Source organism: Bos javanicus, chromosome 28 (genome assembly GCF_032452875.1).
Source record: "Bos javanicus breed banteng chromosome 28, ARS-OSU_banteng_1.0, whole genome shotgun sequence".
NCBI classification, from domain to species: Eukaryota; Metazoa; Chordata; class Mammalia; order Artiodactyla; family Bovidae; genus Bos; species Bos javanicus.
In genome coordinates, this window is record NC_083895.1 from 43,969,253 (window position 1) to 43,985,000 (window position 15,748).

At 53.1% G+C, this 15,748-nt stretch overlaps 1 protein-coding gene across 7 annotated transcripts in view; it reads right to left on the reverse strand.

The window, feature by feature from the left end:
- Window positions 1-15,748, reverse strand: part of PTPN20 (protein tyrosine phosphatase non-receptor type 20) — a 123,813-nt gene that overhangs the window by 16,469 nt on the left and 91,596 nt on the right. Inside the window, exon 12 of one of the 7 annotated variants that reach the window (XR_009734257.1) lies at window positions 9,926-10,930. The exons of the other annotated variants lie outside the window; for them this stretch is intronic. The gene's annotated coding sequence lies outside the window, so the exon portion shown is untranslated. Of the gene's footprint in view, window positions 1-9,925; window positions 10,931-15,748 lie in introns of those variants that run through there. 7 annotated transcript variants of the gene reach the window in all.

The window sequence follows — 15,748 nt, forward strand, 5'->3', positions numbered from 1 at the left end:
TGCATGGGCTCGAGGGGTGCACAGAGCCAAAGTCCACATTACCGGGTCCCTTCCAAGCCACTGTGTGACCCCAGTCAAGCGAGGGGACCTTTCCTGCCCTGTCTCCTCACGCTCTCCCCACTAAAGCAAGCTGGGAGGGCCCACGTGGAGATTCAGAGAGCAATCTCGTGCACAGGCCCCAGAGCAGCATCTGGCACCAGCGAGAGCTCCTTCTCAGATATTTGCTTGCCCAAATCTGAGCATCCTCAGCACTCAGAGACCCCCACACCCAGGTGGAATGGGCTGCTGTCTCACTTTCCCCTCTGGGGGCTCTGTTGCGGCTACACTGGGGAGGCTGTGTCCTCAGCCCTTACAGTGCCCACTGCCCTTGGCCTGCGAGACTAGACGCTGGCTCTCTGTGTCCCCACTCTGAGCCCACCTCTTTGCTCTGGTCGCCCCAGCCCACTTGGCCACCCAGGACTTCCTCTGACAGGTTTGCCTCCAGCCCCAGGGTCTCACCTCTACACCCAGCCCCTCAGCAGGGCCAGGTTGCCTCAGCAACAGCTTGGCAGAGGGCAAGGTGGGGGCCTTTAACACACAGATGCCTTCTGTGTTACACTAAGGAGGGGACCCAGAAAGTACTAGCAAATCAGCTTTCTTGTCCCCAGGCCCTTTTGGAGAAATGCTTTCTCCCATGGGATGTCTTGGGACCCATCCCCCATGGCTGTTTCCCATTCAGGCTGTAACCTAGCCATCCCAGTGAGTCCTTGGGCTCCCTGAGTCCATGATTACATGGAGGCCTGGCTGCTGTGATCCTTGGAGGCTCAGGATCCAGGTGCCGAGAGCTCAGGGCCACCTCCTGAAGTTCTCTCTGCAACAGTTCCGCCCATCAGGCCTCACATGGGTGGCTATTCACAAGAACATAGCCAGGCTATTCCTGCCTGGCTGGTCCCAGGACCTCTGAGCTCACCCCACCTAGCCAGGATCAGGAGGCCCTGCGATAGGCTAGAAAACTGTGCTCCTCCAGGGTCACCTGTCACCGTGGGAAGTACCACCTGTGAGTGCCTGGCGCACAGTGGTGCTCATTAAATGCTGGGAAGTGTCCACCAACTTGAGGTCAAGTGGAGGAGTGAGACCTCCCTTGCTGGCTCGAGTCCCATCTGTGCCACGCCCACACGTGTGCCTGCCTCATCTAAAGCCGAGGAGGGAACTGCGTCCGGACAACTGGAAGGTTTCTCCCCTGTCCACGGCCAAGTGGACTGATGCCAGAGCTGTGATCCAGGGCATCCCTGCCAAGTTTCCAGGCTCTTGTCATATCCCCCTCTTACCCAGGAGGAAAACCCCTGCACGTTCTTACTTCTTCTGAGACAGATCAATTTGAAGAGAGTTGGCTCGCATCTAAGATAAGGCCTATTTTTTCTACACCTCTTTTGGAAGAGCAAACAAATTATTTTCCTTATTTTCAATGGGTTGCTTAGGATGGGCTCTGGGGCACACGTTCCAAGGCACCTGTCGCTAAATCCCAGGGCTGGGAGGAGATAGTGCAAACTGCCAACTGCCGTGGGCTTTGGGATTAAAGAGAGAAGGAACCACTCAGGTTCTCTGTAGTCCAGCAGCAGCATCTTTCAGGAGATATGGCAGGGGTGCCCTGAATGTGCAAGCTGCAATGATGAGGCTGAAGGGCAGGTCTCCACTCAGCCAGGAGACCCTCTCTTGGGCCCATAAGAAATGCACCACAGGTCAAACCCACAATGGGTAGAAGCAGAAGTGGGGTTTGAACCTAAGACTGTCTGGTTTCAAAAATGCACTTATGAACCACTTTGGTTCACAGCCAGATGGTGCTCTCCCGGGCATCTGTCTGGCAGGCATGGGTGCGGAGGCTGTGCTGGGCTGGCATGTTCTCATCCTGCCCACCTACAATGGACCGTTGATGTTCATGTCACAGCTCTAAAATATTATCACTGGAGGCCATGAGATTTCAGAAAGAACTTCCTTTCCAGAGCCACGTTGCTGTCTATAATTAGCACAAGTTTCCATAAGCATCAAGAAGAGGTGGGAACAGCTGCCCCACGAGCTAGGTTTGTTAATGTAAGGCATTCCTGGGGCTTCTGTGCAGTCCAGGCTGTGCTCTTCCATCCCTCCCTGCTTCCCTGGCCCCTGCCCTCAGCAGCCACTAGGCCCTCATTAAAGGATTAGCAACATCGGCTGTGCAATGCCTTGGCCGTGGACGCGAGAAATGCTGGGCTTTCTGCTCTGGCCCTTCTGCCCCTTATCAGTAATCCCTGAGCCATGTTTGTGCTGGAGAAATCATAGCAGGGCTTGGGCGGAAATTATGGACAATTGGTGTCACACACTAATTAAGCACTCCAGGGTCAAGCATCACGGAGGGGACCGGACTTCAACCTCAGTCCCTCTGCTAATGGGATGTTGAAAAGCACAGCTGGGGCTTCAGACTAAGAAAGCCCACTCTGCCAAGTGAGAGAGAGAAAAAGGTGATGCAGCCTGCTGTGCCTCAGGAAAGATGACAGGTCTTCCTTAACCAAGTCCAGAAGAGGGGCTCTCCTACCTGGACCCCATGCCTGGGTCACAAATGGTGCCGCTGCCAGAGCCTAGCCACATGCTGCGAACACCACCACCGTCAGCGGCCCTCTCCTCTCAGTGCAAGGAGACTGGAGGGGCCCTGCGGGATATTCTCACGTTGATAACAACACACTTATGACCTAATAGGATACTTGGCGGAGAAGGCAATGGCAACCACTCCAGTGTTCTTGCCTGGAGAATCCCAGGGATGGGGGAGCCTGGTGGGCTGCCGTCTATGGGGTCACACAGAGTCGGACACGACTGAAGCGACTTAGCAGCAGCAGCAGCATCAGGATACTTGGGATAATTCTGAGGGTCTATATCGCTGTCATTAAAAACAAAACAGATTAAAATTCAAGGACAATTCTGAATAATGGGAACTAGCCAAACATACAGGGGAGAAATAAAAATGTAATCCTAAATGGCTTCTCTTGTTGGTTATTTCCCAGACTCTCAGCCCCCTAGATCATGAGCAACTCCATCAATATGATCTTCCTCTGTCCCTATACCCAAGAAGGGCAGGTGAAAGGTGAAAGCCTGGGGCCAAGTCAGTTGCTGAGCACAAATCCTTGCACAAGGGGTGAATAATATACCCAGGTATCAGTCATATCTCCTTTTGCCTCCCAAACTCACTCAGTCCTTCTTGTGACCCGGGGCCCTTGCTCGAGCCTCCTCCCAGCTCCCAGCCCTTGCTCTCATCTTGCTCTTATCTTGCTCCAGATCCCAGCTGAGGACAAACGGACAGAAGACTCCTTTGCTGATTGCAAAACAAAGGCTATAAATATGAGACCACTAAAGTTAAGACCTGGCAATATCAGCCTAGATGAAAGAGTTGGCATGAGCTCCTGCACAGAAAGTATTCATATGTTCAGGAACTAGCTCTAAAGTGTCCCATGGGCCCGGAAAATGTCCACAGGGCATGAGCAAGGATGAGCAAAGATGCTCACTTCCAGGACAAGGTAGCACGGGCAAGGCTCCAGCTCAGAGCCCCTGCCCCACTCACTGTCCTCTGGTCAGGACTCCCAGTGGTGGCGCTTCCGTTTTGGAGTGATGGTCAGCCCTGGCCCAAGACTTATCCCTACTCAATGCAGCCATGTGGCCAGCCTGTATCTACTGGCCCAGGATATTCTCCAGCCTCTTTCTAGACCCCTGTAGGAGAGAGAGCGTTCAAGTTAGGCCTGCCTGTGGCTGGTGGTGCTTATGTGTCAGGGCAGATGCTCTATGGTACAATCCAGTCATTCTTGAGGAAACCTTCTGAGCCCCTTTCTCTTCCTCCTGCCTGATCTTAAGCCCCACTTTTGTTGAACACGTTATTCAGCTTCTTTATCATCCAATTCAGCTTCCTCTGATAGAAGGGACCTCACTTTTATTCAACACCTACTATTTTCAGCCAACTAAGGCCTGCAGGTTGAATTCTGCCCACTGTCGTTTGTCAGTCAAGTTTTATTGGAACACAACCAGGTCCATGTTTTGTCTTTGGGTGCTTTCAGGCTACAACGTCAGGATTAAGTATTTGCGACAAAGACCGTATGGCCCGCAAAGCCTAAAATATTTACTATCTGACTCTTTACAGAGAAATTTTGCCAACTTTGTTCCAGGAAGTTTACAACAATGGTTTTGTTGTATCTTCATAGTCACCCTGAACACTAGACCCTGATTTCTATTTGGAGAGACGCTTCTGAAGCCTGGCAAAGTCAAGTAAAACCCACAGTCAGTAAGGAGGGGACACAAACCTCAGTCCACCACACTCTTGGCACTTGGCTTTTATTTTGTGTCTTTGGTAGAACAAGCTGAGGGTGAACAGTTGCCTTGGTCTTGTTTGGGCAGCTAGAGCTATGGCTCACAAACCAGCAAGATGTCTGGTAGCAGACTCCAGCTTTTCTCCATGGAAATCCTAATTAAAAGAAAAAGATAAATGACCTCCTAATTATCTCCCAAGATGCCCAAATTAATCACCCAGATGACTAAGTCCCTCCTTTTACCCTTGGGTTTGTGACATAAAAGTCAATCAATCAATTAGCCCCTTTCCTTTTCCCTCTGATCCAGGTATTAGGCATTTGGACCCCAAACCAATTGGGTAAGGCTAGGCCACATACCCCTCAAAATCTTCTCCGGGAAAATCAGAGGATTCCCCACGGGCCACGAGACTCAGCCTGAGGAAGTTGATGGGGAAAGGGCCTTAGGGCACCCAGAACACTTCAGACCTTATCTTTAATCACCAGGGTCCCCAGAAAACATGTGAATTGGCACTAGGCTGCTTCTCATTCTCTCGGCTGGCTGCCAAGCCTCTGGATGCCCTTTCACGCTTGGAGAACCGGCCTTGGCCTGAGGCTCAGGGGACGCAAGGCACAACCACCACTATCAAAACTGAGCAATTCACGCACAGCTCTTCAGCCTTTCTCCTCCCCGCCCACAGGCCATGTCCCCACACTCCTCCAGCCAGCAGTGGGAAAGGGCGGGGGCGGCAGCACGGGGCAGTGGGGCCAGCGTGGCGGCAGCAGTGGCCTGGGCCCACACCCTCCCAACCCACATGCCAAGGTCATGTAGCTGACCTTGGCAGCGCCACCTTGCCTTGATTCCTACCTGTTCTCCAAGCCCATGCACCAGGCTTCTTTGGCCCTGGCCTGATCTCTTCCAATAAATTCAACTTCTGCTGAAGCTGACTCAGGTCTGCAGAGAAACAGCTTGAAGAGAGTAGATGTCCCTCCAAAGCAACACTAATAGTAACAGGTGGATCTGGGACTCAGTCCCCCAGCTTCTCTGGACTGAATAGACCATGCCTTTCCTGCAGCCCACACTGCCTCACAAGGAGTCACACCACTTACTGTAGAACCTTAGGAACCGGCCACCACCCAGATAAGGCTGGGACTGTCTCATGTTCCTCTTCACTCAGCTCCCAGCCGCGGCCTCCCTAACAAGTCTTTTCAGGTCCAGGGCAGCCTCTTGACCTAACTCTGGACTTCTCAGGAAACACTGTCAAATTTCTGGACTACCAGGTAGGTTCCAGAAATGAAAATGGAATTTTTAATCATGTTTGGAATGATGAAAGGAGGGATGGGCTTGGAAGGTACCAGTTAGCTTCAAGATGGGCAGCCTCACTCACGGGCAACAGCCACGGGAGGAGCTGAGTGGGGGATCGGATTCCTGGAGGGCCTGAGACCAAGACAAAGCATGGAGAAAGCGAGCCTGTGGCGGCTTGTGGTCGTACTAGAGCAGCATGATCAGGGCTTGGCCACTGGGTGGGTTGTGCAGGTCGGGAGCTGAGAGTGGCCTGGGCAGAGGCCACAGTGGCTGTATGAGACAATGCCTCTGGCTTGCACCCCAGCAGGGCCCCTGTACGCCAGGAGTCTTGGGACTTCGGACATTTATTTTTTTTAACCCTCTGAGCCTAAGTTGTGCGGACAGGACAGGTATGGACTTTATATCGTTCCTCTTGGTCTTGTCCAGACACTGTGGTGGGGGGAAGGGTGGCATTCTGGCTTCTAAGTTTGGGAACCCATGGGCACTGATTTTGCTGTCCAAGGCCAGGCATCTAGGTCTATTGGATTTGACTATGTTCGCTTTGGGTGCTCCCTCAAAAGGTGAGCGTGACAGCCCCATGCTGAGTACTTCACATAATTATATGATGGATTAGACAGATATATTTGCTGGTCTTCTAACCATCTCATTTTTATATCACAAAAGTGAAAATAAATAGGCCTTTAAAAAATAATTCCTTTAACTTATCTTTGCAGAGAAACTTAAGAAATGACCACACTTCCTCAGGCCTCCAAGTTGCCTTCAAATTTCTGTTGGAAACTTGAAAGGGGACTCGTAACATCCTTGTCAGACTGACCTGATTAACTCAACATTTTATTTAAATTGCAGTTAGCACCTGCCTCCAATTACTCAGCTCGGAGCAGAGAGCAGAGTTCTGAATAAATGCTTGGCCCCGTTTTTGCACACCATTACCCCAGGCGAAGGCCCGGCAGAGGAGGCGTCATCTGTCTTCATCAGGCCCATGCTCCCGCGCTCTGACAGCAGCTGCTCAGGCGGTACGAGGACGATCAGCCCTGGGAGGCCGAGATGCTAACGACAGCCTCCGAGGTGGCTAGGGAGCGATTTGTATTCATTACTGTTCCCCCCAATCACTGTCCCTAGGTTAACGTAGAGAACAGACCGCAAAGACAAGGAGGTGGGGAGGTTAATGACAGCAGTGATGCTGATGATGGTGATGGTGAGAGAAGGTGGCGGCCACCGACGCCAATGCCCATGAGCCCTGTCACTTCAGGGGCACCTGCCACGACCAGGTACCATGGCCATCGTGTGGTCCAGTTCTTCCCAGGTCACACCCACACCAACTCTATGGGATTAGGTTCTTGGGTTCTCCTTCCATTTTATAGCCAAGGAAATGAAGATGGGTGCGTGATCGCTTCCCTGGACAAATTCAGCCATGCGTCTTGGCTTGGAAGCCCAACTGAAACTGCTTCAAAGCCTTGAGCGCTTGAGCCTGCCCCTCATCTTTTCCTGCCAGAAAGTGATCCCTGGGCCAGTGGGGCTGGCTTTCTGAGGTCACAGAGAAGCAAGTACGCTTGGTGACTCTGGTCACAAGCTGGCCCCTCAACCAACCATTTGTTTCTTGATTCAAACAAAGCCGATTGTTTAGTGTATTCAGTGTAGTTAGGGTGTGTGTGTGTGTGTGTGTGTGTGTGTGTAGCTGCATTTAGAGCTTGAACGCTGGGAAGGCTGTGGAATGAGTGAAAAACATCATGATTCATGGGAGCAACACAGGTTGGAGGCAGAGCTCTGCTTTCAACACTGTGACCTTGGGCAACTCACCCCTGACTAACACCTGCCTCAGAGCCATGCCCAGGAATGAAGCCCCAGGGCTCGACTCTACCACCAAGGGAGCGAAGATCTTTCTCTAATCTTCCAGGCCAGATTATGCACGTGAGGAGCCAAGCTTCCCATCAGCTTCAGAGTACCGCTGGCCCCACCTCCTATCTCTGCCCACCCTCTCCTCTCCTGACCCGTTTCCACTGACCTGGTTGCACCTTCCTTACCCATTATCTAGACCACGGCTGCTGAAGCAGTCTTGAGAAAATGCCCATGGTGCCACTTCCCTGCAGAAAGTCATGGAAGAGCTCTTGTCTCCACCAGAGCAGAGCGAAGCAGGGCATGGGGCACGTCACCTCACCTCTGCCCCTACTTAGCCCCTGGCCTCCTCTTTGCTACTTCAGTCACACTGAACCACTGGAAACTCCACAAACCTGCTTGAGGGCTCCACCACCTGCACATCCCAACACCAACTACTCCCTGGCTTGGAAGGGTCTTACTGCTTTTATTTATCCATCAATTATCAGACAATATCTAAGCACTCTGTGCCCACCTCAACCCATCCACCACACCAACCCTAATACCATGCTTTCTGCCTGCTGTTTCCCGTGTCCATGTGTCTCTCATCACCACCAGTCTAGAGGGGCCAAATATAGGAACTGTGACACACACACGTCCGCATGTCTGCTCGGCACATGCCTTCTCAGGGCTCCCGGCTCCCGACTTGCCCTGGGCCACCCTTGCATCACATGCTGCCACTTAGCACGTTCACCTCAAAGCTGTATGAACGGCTTTGGAATTGCCTGTGCACCCTTCTTCATCCTCAAAATAGTCACGGGATGCTTATCTCCCAGTTTCTGATTTCCTTTTAATAAAAAGGCCACTAAGCAAATATAGCTGGAGAACCAGAACCATAACAAAGAAGCAAATGAATGGAAAGAAAATAGGATCAAGTCTGAAACCCTTGGCCCTTCATTCAGGGAAAGCTGTCCCAAGGTGCCCTCCCAGCCAAGAGCCATCCAGTAAGCTGTCATGACCACCACGACCAAGGCCACAACCTGGATCACCTTGCCAGCCAATACTTGGTGTACAGCTGCCTGGAGAACGAGTCACAGAACCACCCCCTTCTCAGCGCAGAGGCAATTTCCAAGATCCATCAGAACCAGTTCCTGCAAGAAGGGCCACTTCTGTATTATCCCCTAAATGGAGTCCAGCTTCTCAAGACATCCCTGGGGGACGGGGTCCTGGGAGGGACTACAACTCCACAGTCAGAAGGCTCCTTCAAAGTCTTGGCAGCCCCCTCCTCTGGCTGCCTTCTCCAGGAGGTACAGAGCCACCCAGAGGAAGTGCCACCAGGAAACAGACGCATCGGCTCCCTCCCTTTACCCTGCTGTGTGGGCAGCACCCTCCACTCAGCCACTACACTGGGTGGGTTCCGGGCCCTTCTCTTTTTCTCTCAGGCTCTTCTGGGACACCACCTCTGTGGGGCCTGAGCGGCCCTGAAGAGGCCCCATGCCCTCATTCGAGCGGTCCCACCTCTATGGATACAGCGAGCATGGGGATGGGCTTCTGGCAGCCCTGATTCACACTGAACCTCGTCTTCATCCCCCGGCCCCACCCAATCCGAGTAGCAGAGCCTTGCTCCCCAGCCTCCACACGAGATGTCCCTGACCCTTTCACATCCTTGAACTCAAGCCACAGTAGATTTGGTGACGGGCAATGGTCTCAGGGGCTGTGCTTATAGAAGGCCCAGCCAGGGGCCCCTGCTCAGCTTATCCCTGACACTCCCGGGGGGCCCTCCCACCTCCCTCCACACCTCCAGCCCCATCTCCTCTGGCGCCAGACCTGCATTTCAATCCAGAAGTTCCAAGGGCCGTTCAAACTCACCATGTCCCAAACTGAACTCATTACTGGTTCTTCCAAACTCACTCCTGTTCCTTGCTCCAAAGAATGACATCACCACCACCCAGTCCCCTCGCCAGAAACCTGGGACTCATTTGAGACGTCTACCCCACCAGTGAGTTCACATTTACCTAATTTTTCTCAGCTCCAGCCACCCTCTGCCCTTCCCACTGCGCTTCCCCTAACTCAGACTCTCGTCATCTTTGGTCTGGATTATTCATGCACCAGCCTTCTAACTGGTTGAATTCCAATCTGGATCCCCTCCAAGTCACCCTCAACACAGTACTCAAGAAGCTGTTCCTAAACGTCCAGCATGGACATCAGTGGTTTCCCATACATTTCAAGGAAAGTAAACTCGCTAACCTGGCTTTGCGCCTGCTTCCCTAACTTGGTGCCTTTCTTCGCTTTCCCACACTCTTAACTCTCTTTCTATTTCCCTATGACCCACTTTGTCCTCCACCCCCAGCACGGAGCACACTGTAGGGAAGTGACTGTCAAACCTAAGCGTGCATCAAAAGCAACTGTAAAGGCCTGTTAGAGCACAACGCTGGGGCCGCTCCTGTTCACGGTTTTTGATGAGTGAGTCTGGATAGTATCTGAAAATCTGCATTTCCAACTTCAAATCTTCTTAGTGATGATGCTGGTGGCCACATTTATAGAAGCACTACCCCAGGGCTTCAGCGAACACTCAGAAAGGACTCAGAAAATGTCAACTGAGTGAATGAGTTGCACACACGCTGACCAACTCAAGTTTTTCAGCCTATCACGAGGACTCTATTGATCAGGTCTTACACATATAAGTAATCTCGGGTGGAATTTCTGAATAAGTTAAAAAAGACAAACTACATCATGCCCTCTCCACATTCTGGAGGGCTCATCTGAGTTTCTATGATTGGAGCCTTGCTGTGTGCCTGGAGGAGTCAATATCTTTCCCAGGCACAGGGATGGGAACTGGAGGGTCTAGGCCTGGGATCTGTGACTGCTTCCCATTACACCATTTGGAATTCTTTATAGACTGGAGAGCTTACAACAGCATCATCAAAACACGTTTTTGTGATTTTCCAACAGCCCTGATTCTTGCTACCGTGTCCTGTTCCCATTTCCAGCCCACTGCCAAGCTTGGAGGACAAAAGCCAGCAAGCCTCAGAGCTCTCAAATGCCCACAGCAGTCCCTTCTCATGGAGGGAGTCTGGAAAACAGGATGTGAAAGACCCAGAAAATGCCAGAGAAGGTTCTTTAGTGAGCCAGCCTATAACCACACAAGCAGGAATTGTGCAGACACCATGCCTGCCAGAGTCACGATCAGTTTAAAGAAGACCTCAATGTCCAGAATAGCCATGCCAGCCAGGCAGGTCCCCTTGCTTCACTCATCATATGCCCTCAGTCCCAAGCTGGTCCACTTTGATTCTGAAATGGTAAACCTAACTGGAGGGACATCTGTTATCACATTCCTCAGTTTACCTTGACTCCAGGTGCTGCCAACCACCCTGGGACTTCACAGAGGGTGTGCGGGTGTGGCGGCTGTATCCATGGCTGCGTGTCCCCTGGGCACCACGCAGCAGTCACTGTGGGAACCCTTTCCCTGGCCTGAGATTTAGTGCTGAACCCTGGGCAAAGGGCGCTTCCCAGGTGGAGCAGTGGTAAAAACATCTGCCTGCCAATGCAGAAGAAACAAGAGACACAAGTTCAATTCTTGGGTCTGGAAGATCCCCTGGAGTAGGAAAGGGCAATCCCTTCCAGTATTCTTGCTTGGAGAATCCGCATGGACAGAGGAGCCTGGGGGGCTACAAAGAGGGGGTCGCAAAGAGTCAGACATGACTGAGTGACTGAGAACATGAGACTGAGTACTTGGGCAAGGGAAGCCCTCCCCAGGGAACTGTCTCTGTTCTCTCTCCCTCCTCCAGGTAACTCCAGATGACTCTACCACAGAAGGATGCATTGCCCTTGTGCTCCCTGATTTTTCTCCCGTAATGCTTGGGAGTTCACTTTGCCTCAGGATGGCACCTGGATCACACACCAGTGTGTCTGGAACATCGTCATGGAGGGGATGAATGTAGGCGGTGAGGTTGGTGAAGAAGGCTGCAGGCTTGCACCGTTCCAACACCAGCTCTCCACATTGATGGGGTGCCTACAATTCATTTCATTTCTGATGCTAACTGCCCGATGTCAGAGCAGACCCCACAGGATAAGGATAAGGACTTAGTCCTCCTGGACTTCCTCTGTTGCCGATGCCGGCCCCAAGTTGGCAGGTGTCCTTAGGCTACCCGCACTTCTGCTCAGCAGACCACACACTGGGGATTCTCGTGAACCACCCCCCAGATTTGATACTTTGCTAGAACAACACAGAGAACGTGGGAAAATCCTATGCTGACTAATACAGTTTAGAGGCCACAAATGAACAACCAGAAGAAGGGCACAGGACAAGATCGGGGTGGGGGGACGCAGGGGTCCAGGGGTCCCTCATAGCACGTCCACATGTTCACCAGCCCACAGACTCTTCAGGCTGCCTTGGTTCGGGATCTTTTCTTGGGGTTTCATCACATAGGGAGATTGAGCAAATCACTGCTCAGCCCCCCATGCCCACCCTCCAGGGGTCAGAACTGGTAGGACTGAAAGTTCTCAACCTCTAATCTCTTGCTTGGTCTTTCTGATGGCCACCCCCCCCCACCACCATCCTGTAGCTCTCTTGAGGGCCCACCAGGGTGCCATGTGCCTCCGAGACATAATGCCAGGTACAGTCAAGGTGCTCTTTACAAATAACTAGAGACATTCCTATGCTCGGGAAATTCCAAAGGTTTTAGAGCTGTGTGCCGGGAACTGGGGGCAAAGTCCAAATGTATGTCCAAATTTATTTTACGTCAAGGCCCCAAAGACAAATGTTGGGGGCTTCCTTCCCTTGCAGGGTGACCTCCCAGGTCCTACCACAGCCTGCACGTTCCCACTCCTTGACCCCCTGGCAAGGCCCATCCAAAGCAGAGGCAGGAACCCCACTGTGGCTCATGGCTCAGATGCAGACCGCCCAGGCTGCTGGGATGCTGGGGCGGGGCACAGGCTGCAGAGGCAGGCAGGGGCCAGAGGGCCTGGGCCTTCGGGGCCTGGAGAGACGTGCTAAGGTGCCCCCACTTTAGATTCTAAGTGGCAAGCAGCCCTGGGAGCAGAGGTGCTTCAAGTGCAGAAAGGCCCCTTTCCTGCTGCGTGGGAACCATTCCTTGTGGGAACATGGAGCATGGCTTCAGGACAGGTTCCCACTGAAGCTCTCTTGAGTGGAACTGGCAGTTAAAGCCTGAGAGAGGTGATCCTGGAGTTGGGACACCGACTAGGGAAACATCCCCCTGTTCAGGCAGAGCGGTGGGGAACAGAGCGAAGGGATTGCAGTGTTTCAGTCAGAAAGCCAGGCATAGCTGGACAAACGCTGTCGGGGGTGGGCAGGCAGAGGGCACTCCAGGTATCCAGCATGGGGCTCTGTGACAGGCCCTGGGGACACAGAAGTGCGAAAGGAAGGGTGGCAGTGCAGCTTCCTTGCAGACAGGCTGAGGATGAGGAAAAGGGACACTGAGCTTGGGTGGACAGGGCCAGGGGAACAGAGAGCCTCACACAGAGACCTGAGCCAGGCGCTTACCCTCCTCCAGGGCAGTACGTGATCTTCTGTTGTCCGAGTCAGCCTGGGCGGCACCCTCCCCACCCTTCCTATGCCGTCCCTTCCTGGGGTAAGGTGGCTCCGTCATCAGGTTTCTCGCAGGAGTTAGCCAGGCAACCTGTCCTGCACACCTGGCTCAGAGGTGGGTGCAAATCAGGTGTTCCCTCCCCTCCTGCAGCGGTGCTTGCTCAGGCTGGGGCTGGGTCCTGGTCACCCACCCTCCTCCGCTCCCTGCCATCCAGCCACCTTTGCTCATCTCAGGCAACTCAGGGGAAACCTGGATTCCCTGACTAGGGGACTGCAGAGTCTTCAGAAACGCAGAGGAATCAGCCTGCCTCTCCCCCTCCCCCAGCCCCCACCCTCAAACTCCCCAAGAGCTCCTTCCCAGCTCCATTGCCTCTGAGCCCAGTCTGCCCGTGTGTGTCCCACTGGAAAGGGTCCTGCCTTGCTAGACTCAGGACTTCAGAACCGTGTGTCAAGGGCTTGAAGGGCTGCCCATATGGCAGGAACTAGCAGCTGTGGAAACACGCTGGGCAACCCTAGGGCATGCCCATGGCTTCTTCCCCTTAAAGAAAGAGGCCATTAATGTCCACTCACACTGCTCTGGGCTCACAAGCCCTACAGGCACTCCCACCCCAGGAGGCAGAGGAAGAGCAAAGCCCTGATCACAGAAGCCCCTCCGCCATCTGGCCTCAGTCTTCTCTCGGTCCACGACCCTCGATGCGCCCACAAGTTCCCTGCCCTGCCCCCAGCACAGCCCCCTCCACTGAGCCTGGAGCAGGACCAAGGTGGGGCCATAGGAAGAGACTGAAGGCAGTCCAGGTTTCCTTCGCCTCCCGGCTGTGTGACCCTGGGCAGCTGCTGAACCTCTAAACCTCAGTGTCCTCACTGGACAGGTTATTTGTGAAGATCCAAATCAGTATTGCGTGAAAAGTGCTTTCCTGGTGCAAGTGAAGGCTTTCTTCCTCCCTGAAATTAACAAGTGCAGCACTGGGAAGTGGACTATTAAGCCCATCCTCAAATAGAATTCGGGTGGGTCTGATGGCAGCAATTTCCAGATGAGGCTCATTTGTTGGCCACAGACTTCTGACTGGGAACACAGCTGGGAGCACAGACCTGATACGCAGCAGTCAGGACTCACCGGCTCTGGCCCTGAGCTGCGGCTGCACAGGCGCGCAGCGCCACCTCCTGGATATAGTTGGCACCACGCATCAGTGAGCAGCTTTCTGGGGTGGGTGTTCTAAGCACCCTCCTATCCCACCTCTCTCACGCGTGACAGGCACACATACACCATAGCGAACGCTTACCCCAACCCTTCCCCACACCTGCACCCACACGCAGATGTTTCCCAGCCTGCCCCCTGCTGGGTCTCGCCTTGGGGCTGGCCATCAGCATCTGTAAAACAATGCTTCCTTTTTCTATCCAAAAACGGATTCTGGGACTTGTGAGGACAGCCAAAGTGTCTGAAAGGGAAATGGGGTGAGGTCACATTTGCTAAGGGCCTAGCACTGCCAGGCTTCAAGCCGTGACGTAGGCGTCACCATCACACAGAAAGGACGGCTTATCCAAGCCCACCCAGCCAGGGAGGGACTCCAGACACCGGGCCCTGCAGCTGATGCCGCCGCTCCTCTGAGCTCCAGAAATTACTGCATTTTCTAAAATGTTGCTAGGGAGCCTATAACTTCCTTCTTGAACTAATACTTCTATTCGTGCTTGGCCCAGCATTCTATTTTTGGTCCCAAGATGATTTTCTAAGTGACAACAGAACCCCGATTCTCAGTGCTCGTTGCTATAGCTGCCTTGTCCTCAGCCTCCTCCTGACAACGGGGTGTGAGTGTGAATGTGTACATGTATGTGGTTTGGTAAGTGTGTGTGTGTGTGTGTGTGTGGTTTGTGTGAGTATCTCTGAATGTGTGTAGGTATGTGTACATGCAGATTGTGATAAGTGTGTGGTATGAGTGTGTGGTGGGTGGGGTGGGGTCTATGGCACAAAGGCTGCAGTCAGAGACAGGTGAGGTCAAACCCAGCTCTGGCTCTGGGTATCCTGGGTATCCCATCTCCTTTGTGTAATTCCTCTCCTTGAACAGAAGGGGCCCCTAGTGACTTTCTTCTAAAGAAGAGAATATGGGGAAATGATGTGATATCACTTCCAAAATTGTTACAAAAAAGACTCTGGGTTCCATCCTGAGTGCCCACTCTTGCTTTCTCGCTTCCTTGTTCTGAAGGAAGCCAGCTGCCAGGCCCTGAGCTACCCTATGGAGAGGCCCACGTGACAAGGAACCTCACAAGAGGGGCTTCAGTCAACAAACAGCACGTAAGTGAATGGTGCCAGCATCACTGGGCGAGCTCGCAGGCAGGCCCGCCCCAGTCGAGCCTTGAGATGATACCACAGCCCCCGGCAACACCTGAATGAAGCCTGTGAGAGACCTCAGCCAGGGGCCAGCCAAGCCACACCTGGATTCCTGCCCCACACAGCTGTGAGCTGATAAATGTTTAAGTTGCCAATTGGAGTGATTTGCTGTGCAGCCTTGGATAACTAACAGCTGGACCTTTCCTTCGCCTTTCTAGTGCCAGTTTCCCTGCTACAAAATAGGCATTGGATCAGAGGACACGTTTAGCACAGTGCCTGGCACGAAACAGACTCAACAAAAGTTTCCTTTCTCCTTTCCAAACCGAAGCCTGGCTTGGTGTATCGCTCTCCCAAACGGCTTGAAGTGATGGAAAACCCTAAGTCAGACCCTGTTTGGGGGCTGGAGGCTGATGGAGAGCCCACCTCTTCCCAGCTGGTGACCGGAGTGCAGACTGCCATCTCTGGAGAATCAGGACCTGGCAGCC